The 14,091-nt window shown below is 38.6% G+C and overlaps 1 protein-coding gene across 8 annotated transcripts in view; it reads left to right on the forward strand.

The window, feature by feature from the left end:
- Positions 1-14,091, forward strand: part of BTBD7 (BTB domain containing 7) — an 82,175-nt gene that overhangs the window by 38,012 nt on the left and 30,072 nt on the right. The window lies entirely within an intron of this gene.

Consider the following 14,091-nt stretch of genomic DNA (forward strand, 5'->3'; position numbering starts at 1 on the left):
AGTCTAGACTGGACTAGGAGGAGGAGGAAAGGCTCCAAGAAGTAAATATCTGGGAAGAAATCAATTACCTGAACGTTTGAACATTAAGTGACAAGTGACATTGAAAAAGGTGTTATAGATCTTTTGGTACATTTATGAAGAATTAGCTATTGTTAATTTATAAAAAATGAAGCAAGTGAGAAAAGAGGAAATTAATATTCGCCAGAAAAATTTAAAGTTACATATGGAGGAAAATGTAATTCTAGTATCCAGCCTGGCTCAGCAGTAAGTAGTATTTAAATAGTCATCATAGGGACTTCCCTGGTGGGCCAGCGGTTAAGTGCTTCCACTGCAGGGGGTGTGGGTTCAATCCCTGGTGGGGGAGCTAAGATCCCACATGCCTTGTGGCCAAAAAACCAAAACATAAAACAGAAGCAATATTGTAACAAATTCAATAAAGACTTTAAAAATGGTCCACATCAAGAAAAAAAAATAGTCGTCATAATTTGAACATTGAATTTTGGTTTAATAAAATTTCTAAAATTTTATTTTCATAAAATTTTATAAAAATTATAATAGAAGGAGATAAATACCAGAAGATACTAAAGTACTAAAAAACTGAGAGTAGTTGCCTCTGGGAAGCAGGACTGGTGTGGAAGAGAGATAGGGCAGGAGGTTTTATTTTTAGAGTAAGCTTTTTATTGCTAGGTACAAGACTTTTTAAATTATGAGCATACACTGCTTTGATTACAAAATTGATTTTTTATAATAAAGATATGACATCAGTACCCAGAAGAACCAGAGAGATCTAGATTGGCCACAATCCTGACGAACTGGGGGATTTATCATATCTATCAGGACTGTTAACTAATGAGATCATGCTTATAATTTTGGTCTACACAGGGCTTTTACTTTCCTCTCATTTGGTTATCTTGACAACCTATGAGTATAGTAGGGCTCAGAGATTAATAACTAGCCTTCTTCTAAGCTTGTAAGTGATGAAGTTGTGACTCATACCAACCCTTCCAACCCCAAGCCCAGGAATTTGGGCATGGTGAGGCACGGGAGGAGTATGAGAACCACTTTTCGAGGATGATGGTGGGAGGCCACTGTGGCCTAGTTGCAGGAACAAATCAGCAGACTAGTGATTGAAGCATCAACTCAGAGGAGCCTCGGCTATAAGCCTGGTGGGACTGAACCGCTTGCAGATGGGGCTAAACACATATGTGGGGGAATTGTGGGCCAGCTGGAGATTTAAATACCTGGGTACATCACCACTCAGACTGCTTCAGAGCACTTCGCCAGAGAACAGAGGGCTTTGTACTGAGCGGGCCATTCTTTCCTGAATAGGCAAGTATTCCAATATCAGTTATTTGACTTTTTCAGCTGCCCATAGTGAGGAACTCCTTCCTAATGTTGGGAAATTCCTCACTGTGTAGGTCTTCACAGAAGGCAGAGCCCACCTCCCAGTGTAAAAACCTAAAAGGTCGGATACTTGCTTTCTCAGCCTTCTCTGTGTTTAGGGCTTCAGCACATGACCTAGGCTTTTTCAGTCCAGAGCTGATGGCACAGAGAATCGGGGACTGTAGAGAATTCTTTCTGGAAGCAGGGTAGGAGCAGCAACACCAACACCTAGTGGAAAAGGAGAGAAGTCAATGACAGTGGTACCAGTGATGGCATTCACTGTCCAGGAGTGGTTTTGGCCACAGTCCCAAGGCTGCACAAGGTACTCACTGGACTGTTTCTGTGGTGTAGTACTCACTTGCAGCCTTCCTTTGTTGTGTTTTCTGAGCCTAATCTCCAACTTTCCCAGCAGCTCTGTACTGACAGTATCCTTTCAAATAAATTCCGTTTCTGCTTAAGCCAACCAGAGTTGTTTTCTGTGGTTGCAGCTTAGAAGCCTAGTTCATAACAGTACCTATATTAAAAAGACTAGTGTATAAAATTCCAAAATAGAAGACTAGGTTGGAAGAGCCTCAAAAGAAGGACCAGGTGTTTGATCACTGACTTTGCACAATGACCTTAGCATACGCTGTGTAAGCAGTTCTGAAAATGTGAGAACAGTGAGAATATACTATTGATTCATAATTTTTTTAAATAAAAATCCACTCTTTAGGAGAACTACAGGTTTTCTCATGAACTTTAACAACCCACAGGCCTACGGTAAGAACTTCTGTTTCCATGTCGTAAATACCATTGACCTCAGAACAAAATAGCCCAGAATTAACACCAACATCTACATGCATATTCCAGTCCAGGACATTTTACAGTAATATGCTTTAAACAGATTTATTTTTTCATATTGATCAAAACTGTATTTTTCAATCTTTGGAATATGAAATTTATAACTTTAGTTCCAAAATAGCCTCTGAAATTCATTGTCCATATTTTTAGGCATAATACATGTGATTATATTTTATTGGATTAAAAATCTAACAGAGAAACAACTGAAAGCAATGACCTAATTTTTTCCCTTAGCAACTTGGTCAGATTCCAAGAGTGTGTGACTTGAAACGAATGCAAAATAGCAAAGACTAACTGTCCCCACTCTAATCCATTCCTCCCTCCTCCCATCCTCTCCATTGTCCCCATGTTGACACTCTTCCTTCTGTCTCGGTTTGGTTGAGCTGACAGTTCATTTTGCTTCTGTCTGTAGTTATTTCCTCTTCAGCAGATTAGTCTGGATATACTTCCTAGAGAACAATGGAACTAAGTTAAAGACCATTATCAACAGATCAGAGTAGTAAATATAGGTTTCAGTTAAATATGTGACATAGATGAAGAATTAATCTCAGTTTCAGGAATGGCAGCTCAAAAGACTCAAGTTACACATCTCTAATCACAATAAAATTTAGCTTACAAAACTTACTCAAAATTGTAACATGTAATATTTAAAATATTTAATTGCACATTTTATTTTAGAACTTAAACCGTTTTTCATATAAACTATAAACTCTTCACCTCTGACCCTCTACTCACACTTTTCTTTGGTTTTGTAATATCTTTGACTTTGTTCACTAAATGTTCAAATTCTACCCTTGTCTTTAAGACCAAACTCACATGCTACTTCCCTTGTTTGGTCTTAGGCATTACAAATTACAAGTATTTTCTGCTTGCAAACTTCTAAAACACTTTGATTATTCTTTTAGGTTTTTACATCTTCTGACTTATTTTGAAATTAACCTATATAACTGTTTCATTTCCTCTACCAACTAGTATCAACTATATTCTCTAAAGATAAGATCAAAATCTGGGTCATCTTTGAATCACCCAAAAAACCTAGCACAGGGCTTTGCTCCTAGTAGACTCTCAGTTATATATTTTGAATTATGTTTAGAACCTATGAAAACTGAGTAACTTTTTCTTTTAAAAGGGGGGAGGGGTATAATAAATGTTTAACCCTAGAAGTTGCAAATAAAATGAAAGCAGGGAGCCTCAATCGAGATAAATATGAAGTATTATTTATAAAAGTAAATTTAGATGTGGTCCAAATGATGTATAACTCTGTACTGTTAAACGTAGTTTTAAGTTAAATTTCAAGTAAAATTGTCTCATCAGCTCTTTACTTTGTTGGTCCATTGATATGAAATAGAATATCAATTGAATTTAGAATATTCTTGGAAGCCAGTCAAGGCTATTAATTTTTTGAAGCCAAAAAAGTTTAATCCAAGTATAATCTTACCTTTTGTGCTAATTATAATTTAGATCAAAGAATTAATTATGTATCTAAAATCTCACTAATAAAAACATATTTACAGTAATAATGCAAATATAATTCAAAACGTTAAAGTAACTTGGAAATTCTTATTCTAAATTAGACATCTTTTTACTTCTTATTTATCCTGTTTTTTGTTTTGTTTTGTTTTTGCGGTACGCGAAAAATGGCCCATAGAACTTTCCCTATGGTACGCAGGCCTCTCACTGTTGTGGCCTCTCCCGTTGCGGAGCACAGGCTCCAGACGCGCAGCCTCAGCGGCCATGGCTCACGGGCCCAGCCGCTCCACGGCATGTGGGATCCTCCCGGACCGGGGCACGAACCCATGTCCCCTGCATCAGCAGGCGGACTCTCAACCACTGCGCCACCAGGGAAGCCCTATCCTGTTTTATTAAAGGAAAATAAAATTGTACAGGAGTTGCCATTTTCTTGTCTATTGAAAGTAGAGTGTTTATTCACCCTTATTTTATATACTTAGAAGACAGTGAGTGTAAATATTATGGCTTGTTACATGACTTTTTGAATGTAAATGTAATATACACCAGGCACTTTACAGTCGTAGCAAGTGTTATTTTAAAATACATACAGTTTATTTGAAGTCTATCAAATGTCTGTTCCTCTTCATTTAAAATTATGCAGAGTTTAATTAGAAGCCGTTTCTCAACACTAAGCGCGCAACCTTTTTTCTGTAATACTGAAATTCCAAGGATGCCACAGTGAAGGGAAATGAAATAGAGGAAGATTGGTTTGGTTTATTTCCCCCAACCCAAATTGTGTGTTTATTATAGTCAGTGTCTAAGCAATTGGATTTAATTTGAACTTTATAGATATTAATCAGATAGAAGATGAAATGCTATACTCAGGTCAGTATAGATATGAACACAAAACTTTGAACAACAGTACTACTTCTCTGAGATAAGAAAGAGCTGAGCATTTATATTATTTAAAGAGTATGTTGAATTCTGCCCACTTGGAGGTAGCAGATAGCATCTGCAGTGTATTCTGAAACAGATACTTGATTTCGGGTTAACTTTTTTTTTTTTTTTATTTTTGGCGGTACGCGGGCCTCTCACTGTTGTGGCCTCTCCCGTTGCGGAGCACAGGCTCCGGACGCGCAGGCTCAGCGGCCGTGGCTCACGGGCCCAGCCGCTCCGCGGCATGTGGGATCTTCCCGGATCGGGGCACGAACCCGTGTCCCCTGCATCGGCAGGCGGACTCTCAACCACTGCGCCACCAGGGAGGCCCAGGTTAACATTTTTTGAACACTGTTGCTATACAAGATGCAGTGCCAGGGAGAAGAGAATTACAGTTTTCAAATGCCACTGTGTACCTAGCAGGCACTTCAAATATGCTGATTCATGTCATCTCCCATTTGCTCAGAGAGGTTCAGAGATAAATAGCAGTGCCCAAATTTAATGGTATTTTATAAACAACATTAGATGAGGTTAGATCTGTGTTCTAATCCTGCCTCTGCCACATACTAACCATATAAATTCTGTCTGGGTTCCTCAGCTTGAGCTCGTTTATTCCTCTTCATAGAAGTACAGGCACCAAGCACAGTGCCTGGCTCACAGTTGGGCTTTAACAAATGGTTTTAAAACTGGATTACATTAACTCTTAAGTAGACAATTTCTAAAGATAAGAATTGAGTTATTTTCCTTACACATAATTTGACAGTACAGTTCCAAGTCTCCGAGGTCTAAAAAAATTACCAGATTCAGACTTTTTTAAAAGCAATGATGCAATTGCAAGAAACATCCAATGTTAGATGGCAAAACAGAGCCATTCCAAAAAATGGTCCATAGAACTTTCCCTATGGTGGTGGGCTATTTGGTGTATACTCCCATTTTGCTTTGATTCAGTTATAGTTCCCTTTTCTCTTAGAAACACTAAGAAAAACGGCCTAAATTGTGGCCTTTTCCTAAAGCCCCAACTTATTTTTATTTTTCTGACTCTGCCATCGTCAGATTTTGACCTTCCTCTTATACCTTCTATTGCCAAGGAGTTCAGAAACTAATGCAGTCTAAGATGCAGGTTATACCAGTACAAGGAAAATGGGATTGGGAGAGGGCATTATTAGTGAGTTAGGAGGGGAAATGACAGGAGGAAGAACCTCTGTATTATACAAGTATCCTGGCTTTTCAAACTCAGTGTTGAGATACATAGTTGACGTTTCTGCCTTAAAACCAAATATTGCACTTAACTCCTAAAATATCCAGAGTAGAAGGACTCTGCCCAGATACAAGTATTCTGTCTACTTCTGGTTTTAAAAGTGGCTGCAGGAAACTATTCCAGGAATTAAGATAGATTAAATGTTTTAGCTATTACAGTGTGCAAAACATTGAGCTAAGCCCTTTTTGTGTAAGACCTCCCTTAATCTTTACAGTAGCTCATATGGTAGCTTCTATCATCCTGCCTGTTTTAGAGAAGAGATGAGTAACTTACATTGTTACTTCCCCAAGGCCACTTCTATTGATCAAAAGATGGACTTCAAAACAAGAATTTACCAACCACCAACTCTATATGCAGTAGCTAAGCTTCCTATGTACTTTGGTTTTTTGGCCGCCCCAAGCAGCATGCCAGATCTTAGTTCCCCAACAAGGGATCAAATCCGTGCCCCCTGCAGTAGAAGGGCGGAATCCTAACCACTGGACGGCCAGGGAATTCCCTATACTTCGTACTTTTAAAAAGTTTATAGACAGTGTGTTTGGTAACAGTCGTAAGTAAACCATTCCTTGTAACACCTTTAAATTTGAATGAATTTATTTCAAAAGCAGTGTATGCTCATTGTTGAAAAAGGGAATCGTACAGAAACATAGCCTAAAGTGTATTTTCACCTATTACCACTCCTTTCCCCAAATCCTTATTGATGACATGATTTGAACAGTTTGAGTTTCCTTGCAAACCTTTGCATGTGTATGAGTGTGTGTGTGTATTTCACATGCATATCTTGTTCTGTTGTAATATAATAGTACCATACTATACATGTTATCCTGTGTCTCGCTTTTTTACATACTTAATAAACTTTGGGAAAATTATGTTGTTACATAATAGTTACTTTATTTTAATAACTGTATTCTTGTTTGTTTCTAAAAATGCAAGGATGCCCTGGTTGGATATTCAGATAATAAAAATAATACAAAAGGTGTTGAAGAACCTTCAGAATCACTACTCAGTGAAAAACACTTAACAAATAGTACCTTTTTATAAATATCTCCTGAAGACTGAATCTGAGTTTGGAGTGTTAATTTATGAGCCTGCTAAAACATTCAGTGAATATAAACTGACTAGAAAGTTCTTCCATCCAGCTGTTTTTTCTTATATGTAGATGAAAAGGAGTATCAATTCCTATTATAAATTAACATGGGCTAGCCTCACTAAATATGTCTCCACGAAGGGGGTAGCTTTGATATATTAAAAGACTTTGAGCTCTGGTTTTGTTCTCTCCACTGAAACATGCCTCATACTTAGCACTGATGCTAAGACTTTGAATAAATGTTTTTACATGTCAAAGTACTTGAAGGTGAAAGAAATATCCACACATCTGAAAGTCATGCCAGAAAACTGAAAACACTATTTGCACAGTTACATGGCTTTGTTTTTAACCATGTTCCTCTTCAACCATAATAGACCCCTGAAGTGGGTTTGTTTTAATACTAAGTTTTCACTGTCAGTGTTCCTTCCTAATGAAGTTTACATTAAAGAACAATGCTGGAACTTCCCTGGTGGTCCCGTGGTTAAGACTCCGGGCTTCCACTGCAGGGGGTGAGGGTTCAATCCCTGGTCGGGGAACTAAGATCCCACATGCCGTGTGGCACGGCCAAAAAAAGAAAAAAAAAAAAAACCAATGGTGAATTTTGGAACCTGATTCACTAAACTATTTCTAGAAAATACGTGGGCATCACCTTGGTTTTCTAAACCTTGATATCTGTCTGAGCTTGTATCTAATTATGAGAGGTTCAGAAATGTATGATTAAATAATTTCTTTGTTATTTTTATGCCTCATTGTAAATTCTAGATTGATAGTTTTTTGTTTATAAGTGTAAAGAAAAATATTAAGTATCTAAAGTCTTCAGTGGTGTGAACTCCCCCTCCTAACCTAGTTAAATAGAAGGTAGCAAGTACTAAGTTAAATAGTAGATAGATACAGTGTCGTAAATCTGTTCATCACGATAGGTCTGTAAACCTGAGAGAACAGCAGCTGCCTGGGTTTTCAAGCAAATAAAGGTAACAATGGGACATTATGGGGGGAGGGAGGAATGTAACCTGTTGATTCAAATGGATCCTTGGTATAGAATTAGCACTGTGACTCCTATACTTTATTCACTTAGCAAACACTTACTGACCTCTTACTGTATGCCAGACCCTGAGAGTAGAGAAATGAATAGGATAGTCCAGTGGTGAGTGCCAATAGGCAATTCCAGTGTCAGTGCCCTAATAGAGTAAAGCACTGAATGGTGGGGAGCACATAGGAAAAAGAGGAGCCTCAACCCTCAATATAGGGAGTTAGGGAAGGAGGGACAGGGAAGGAGGGACAGTATCAAGAAGAACTATACAAGAACTTTACAGGGAAGTGACCTGGAGAATGAAAGGAGTTAAGTAAATAAAGGTTGGAGATAAAGAGGCACATATCAGGCAGAAGGAACTGCAGGTAGCAAGGCCTAGAGATAAATGAGAGCAAGGCACTTTGGCTGGTGGGAAGGGGAGGGGTTGCAGAGATAAGAGAGGTATGGGATGGAGAAATGAGGCTATAGCAGCCGGCAGGGCTGTGTAATGAAGAACTTGGTATACCATGCTGAGACTTTTGGCCTTATCCTGAGCCTGTGGCCTGATTAAATTTACATTTCTGAACGCTCTCTTTGGTTGCAGCATGCAGAGACCATAAGAAATGTTCCAGAAATAGTGTTTTTATTTTAAATGCATACGTTCTTTAAGCAGGTAAAATCTATTAATTACGCATCAAAAAGTACTAATTCTTTTTAAAAAGTTCCTTACTCTATTTATTCATTTATTTAGTAGAATTTTTTGAGCACCTATTTTTTGGCCAGGCACTGTGTAAGCTCTTAGCTCACGTTATCCTCTGTGGTAGGTATTAGCTCCATCTTACAGATGAACTGAGGCTTGAAAACATTGTCACCTGGGTTTACAGCTAGAAAGTGTTAAGGCCTAAATCTGAATCCTGGTTTTTCCACCTCCAGAGCTACTCTTTCCCATTTGAGGCGGAGAGGGAATATGATCTCTGTAAGAAGAAATCATCCGTGAGGTACACTGTTTCAAAGGGAGAACACGATTATATTGAAGAGATAAAAACCAGTAGATATCAAAAAGTTTTCTGAAAGTCATAATTACATTGGCTCTACCCCAAGAGCTTTGGACTTTTCCTTTATTATGATAATGGAATTAAGGATACTAGCTTACTGTTTTGTTACTAGTGGGAAAATGGTTTAAGAATAATAAACATGGTATAGGTATAAATGGGTATTTTTTGTTTTTAGATAAAGAGGCATACACTTCTGAGTTTTTCACGTAATAAGTACTAGGATTATTTTTATGTAGCATTTTAATAAATGATCTGTGAGAGAAAAGTGCACATTTAGGTTGTCACTGACCCTTTCTGTTCCCTTTATGATCTTTGACTTGCTCTGCTGTCTTAAGATTATGCTCCCTTCCTACCCTCTCCTACCCCCGCAAATCCCCATACTTGCTTTTGAACTAGAATACACCAGAACGGTGGGGGCCCTCTTCAAGGGAACTTAGTTATAGTAATAGCTGCCATTTATTTAATGTTTATCGTATGTTAATGTGCTAGATGCTGTGTGTATATTTTCTTATTTAATCCTCAAAATAACCTGATGAGGGAGATTTTTAGGATTAGGAAACATTTTTCAGATGAGGAAACAGGCAAAATTTCATACATCACACAGCTAAAGGGAGTTGGGATTGGGTCTCGGATCAGTCCGACTCTGGTGGTGTATCTTGGCATCTCTCTTCCAGTAAGATACCTGCACGTGAGAACGTGTGTTCAATTTCAAGGAGTTCAGGCATCCTGTAGGTCCCAGAATTAGATCCCCTCGCATTTTAGTTTAGCAGAGGCTAGTGTTTGTGTGCAGAGAACGGAATCCCTGTGAATGCTTCTCCCTTTTATTATGCTGTTCTCACCCCAAAAAACACTTCAGCACAAATACTAAAAATGTCATATTAGAAACGTTAATTTATAACAGACATTAAAGAAATATAAATCTATATTCAACTAAGTATCTTAGGGATTCTTAGTCTTTTTTTTTTTTTTCCTTTCATGGTATAAAGAGAAATCTTCAGTCTTTTGTCAGTTGTCTGTGTGCTCTAGCCTCCTCTTTTAGTTATTAAAGTTGTTCTTTAGACATTTTCAGCTTCTTTCCCATCTTTGTTTTTCCCTTTCACACAGCTTGGCAGAGCTGTAAGAGTAAAGAATACAAGCACTCTTTGTACATTTTCACACACAAGTTACATGAATCTCAGTGATTGTGTCTTTCCCATCAGAAGGGAGTAATGTTCTCAAAGCAGCGAACCTTCTCATTTCCTTCCCAATATTTGCTTTGATTTTGTGGTCATTGATTGATTTTATATTGAGCACTGAGGGAAGGAACTCCTGGCACCTTCTATAGCCTGGTGTTTTTTGTTATTTTTTTTTATTATTTGATTTTTTGAATAGATAATCATTCAAATGAACAGAATTCAAAAGGTACAAAAGGGTACTCAGTGAAAGTCTCCTGCCCTCTCAACTTTTTGTCCCCCAGCCCCTATGTTCCCCTTCACAGAGGCAACCAGTGTTATCAGTTTCTTGTATATCCATCCAGATAGACAATCCAGAGATTGTATTAGAACATAACTTTTAAAATATACTGAAAGGGAATTTTAAAAGATATTTGGAATGGATCTATAATACTAGTAATGCTTTCTGGCATTTAGCTATTACAAGAAAATCTTATAAGGCTGTTAAAAGGGGCAGAAGTTTGAAAGACATACTTCCACATAGATAAATATGTTACACTTAAGTCTCTGCCTGTATGTTAATGCCCTACCCAACAGGGACAACCAGGTTCTGAACATTAGCCAAGAGTATAAGAAATAAAACCCAGAAAAATTCAGTCTCCTTTTTTTTTATAATGAAAATAGATTTTAATCCAGAGTTATTTTTCCCCCAGCTTTATTGAGCTATAATTGACATGTAGCATTGTGTAAATTTAAGGTATACAATGCAATGATTTGATACATGTGTACATTGCAAAATGTTTACCACAATAAGATTAGTTAGCATATTCTTTATCTCACATAATTAACATTTTGTTGTTGTTATGGTGAGAACATTAAACCTGTGCTCTCACAGCAACTTTCAAGTATACAGTACAATATTGTTAACTAGTCTCCATGCTTTACATTAGATCTCTGGACCTTATTCATCTTATAACTGAAAGTTTGTACCCTTTGACCAACATCTTCTTTTCCCTGCCTCTGAGCCTCTAGAAACCACCATTCTATTCTCTGTTTCATGAGTTTGATGTTTTTAGATTCCATGTATAAGTGATGCCATATTTTTCTTTCTCTGCCTTATTTCACTTAGCATAATCCTCTCAGGGTCCATCCATGTTGTTGCAAATGGCAGGATTTCTTTCTTTTTATGGCTGAATACTAGATATAGATTATAGATATAGATATCTCACATTTTCTCTATCCATTCATCTGTTGATAGACACTTAGGTTGTTTCTATGTCTTGGATTGGCTATTGTGAATATTGATGTGATGAACATGGGAGTGCAGATATCTCTTCAAGATAGCGATTTCATATCTTCAGATATATATACCCAGAAGTGGGATTGCTGGATCATATGATAGTTTTATTTATAATTTTGTGAGGAACCTCTCTACTGTTCTCTGTGGCTGTACCAATGCACATTCCCACCAACAGTGCACAAGGGTTCCCTTTCTCTCCAACCTTGCCAGCATTTGTTGTCTCTTGTCTTTTTGATAATAGTCATTCTAACAGGTGTGAAATGATATCTCATTGTGGTTTTGATTTGCATTTCCCTGGTGGTTAATGATGTTCAGCACCTTTTCATGTACTTGTTGGCCATTTGTATGTCTTTGGAAAAGTGCCTATTAAGTCCAGTTTTTTACTCAGATTGCTTGCTGTTGAGTTGTATGAGTTCCTTATATATTTTGGATATTAACCCCTTGTTATTTATGGCTTGCAAATATTTTCTTGCATTCCGTACGTTACCTTTTTATTTTGTCAATTGTTTCTTTTGCTATGCAGACACTTTTTAGTTTGTTATAGTCCCACTTGTTGATTTTTGTTTTTGTTGCTTGTGCTTTTGGTGTCATATCCAAAAATACTTGCCGAGACTGATGTCAAGTAGCTTTTTCCCAGTGTTTTCTTCTAGGAGTTTTACAGTTTAAAGTCTTTTAAGTTCTTAATCCATTTTGAGTTAATTTTTTGAGTGGTATTAGATAGGGGGTCCAGTTTCATTCTTTTGCATGTAGGTATCTAGTTTTCCCTGTACCATTTATTGAAGAGACTGTCCTTTCCCTCACTGAGTATTCTTGGCTTTCTTATCAGTCCTTTTTTTTTTTTTTGGCCAAACTATGATACACCTTTACCTAAAATATTGATTGCAGTTCTTACTGCTCTTCAGAAATGTAGTTACGTTAGACATGTTCTGAGAAAAGGCAGCTAAAGCTGATCAAAGAAATGAGTACTGTGGCAGACTAAAATGATTAGGATTGTCTAGTATGTCAGAAAGGATATTGCTAAGACGCTTATAAACGTACTGTGACCCCTAATGACCCTCACCTTCAGGTATTCATACCATTATGCAACCCCTCCCCTTAAGTGTGAGTGCGACGTAAGACTTGTTTCTAACTAATACAATATGGTAAAGATGATGGGATATCACTCCCATGGTTTCATTATATTATATAAGACTCCATCTTCATAGTAGACTTACACTAGAGACTTTTTACCTTGCCAGCTGTGAAGAAGTAAGCTACTATGTGGTGAGATGGCCTGTTGAGTGGACTGCATGGCAAGTACTGCAAGCAGCCTCTTGGAGCTGAGTGTGAACCCCGCAGCTAATAGCCAGCAAGAAGCTGGGCCTTTAGTTATACGGCTGCAGGGAAATGATTTCTGCCAGCAACCCAAATGAGCTTGGAAGCAAATTCTTCCCCAGTTGAGCCTTCAGATGAGAATGTAAACCCAGTTGGCACCTTGACTGCAGCCTTAAGAAACCCTGACTAAGGACCCAGGTGACCCGTGCCCAGACTCCTGACCCACAGAAAATATGGGATGATATGTTTGTTGTTTTAACCCACTAAGTTTGTGATAATTTGTTACATAGCAATGGAAAACAAATACATTATTTAATCTTCTGATTTTCATAGGTTAGAATGGTTTAATATCAACAATTCCATGTGATTTAACTTAATTAGGGGAAATCAGTAATTTAAATCTAATTTATCACAGAGCCTTCAAGGTGATAACCAGCCACGCCTCTATAAAAGACTCAGTTCAGGAAAGATGGTGCTATCGGCCACAGTCCCAGCTGCTGCAATTGGCTGGAGGCTATAATTGATATTCTCATTGTAACTATATCACTCAGAGTTCAGTCAGGGAAGCTGAGCAACTCCGACTTTCGGGGTAGGGGGATTATTATAGGAATTGGGCCTTACACAGTTGTGGGAGAAGCTGGGGAAGTGAAGGTCTGAAAGGGAGAGGAGTTAGACCCAAAGGAGTTAACAACCAGTCAACCTGGGAAGCCAAGGACATCGAGCCACTAAGGTGGAGCTGCAAAGGGTGAAGCACGCCCGATAGTGGCTCCGTGGATCTGCAGCCAATCATCTGGTGGTTGCCTGGGGCTGGTGTTGTCTCCAGGGCTGCAGTTGGGAGGGAGAGCTGGATGCAGAGCTGCAGAGCAAGGACAAGCTAGAATCCACGGGCACCTCTGTGTCTGCCTGTCACCACATCTAGCTACAGTGACTTTTTTTGTTGTTTGTTTCTGGGATTTTTGGTGGTTTTTTTCTGTTTTTTTTTGGGGGGGGGCTGCGTTGGGTCTTTGTTGCTGCGCGCGGGCTTTCTCTAGTTGCAGCAAGCAGGGGCTACTCTTCGTTGTGGTGCATGGGCTTCTCATTGCAGTGGCTTCTCATTGCAGAGCACCAACTGTAGGCACACGGGCCTCAGTAGTTGCGGCACGTGGGCTCAGTAGTTGTCACACACGGGCTTAGTTGCTCCACGGCATGTGGGCTCTTCCCAGACCAGGGATTGAACCCATGTCCCCTGCATTGGCAGGCGGATTCTTAACCACTGCGCTACCAGGGAAGCCCCTACAGTGACTTTTAGAGAGTAATGGCTGCTGCTGCTTCC

This window comes from Delphinus delphis, chromosome 2 (genome assembly GCF_949987515.2).
Source record: "Delphinus delphis chromosome 2, mDelDel1.2, whole genome shotgun sequence".
Classification (NCBI taxonomy): Eukaryota; Metazoa; Chordata; class Mammalia; order Artiodactyla; family Delphinidae; genus Delphinus; species Delphinus delphis.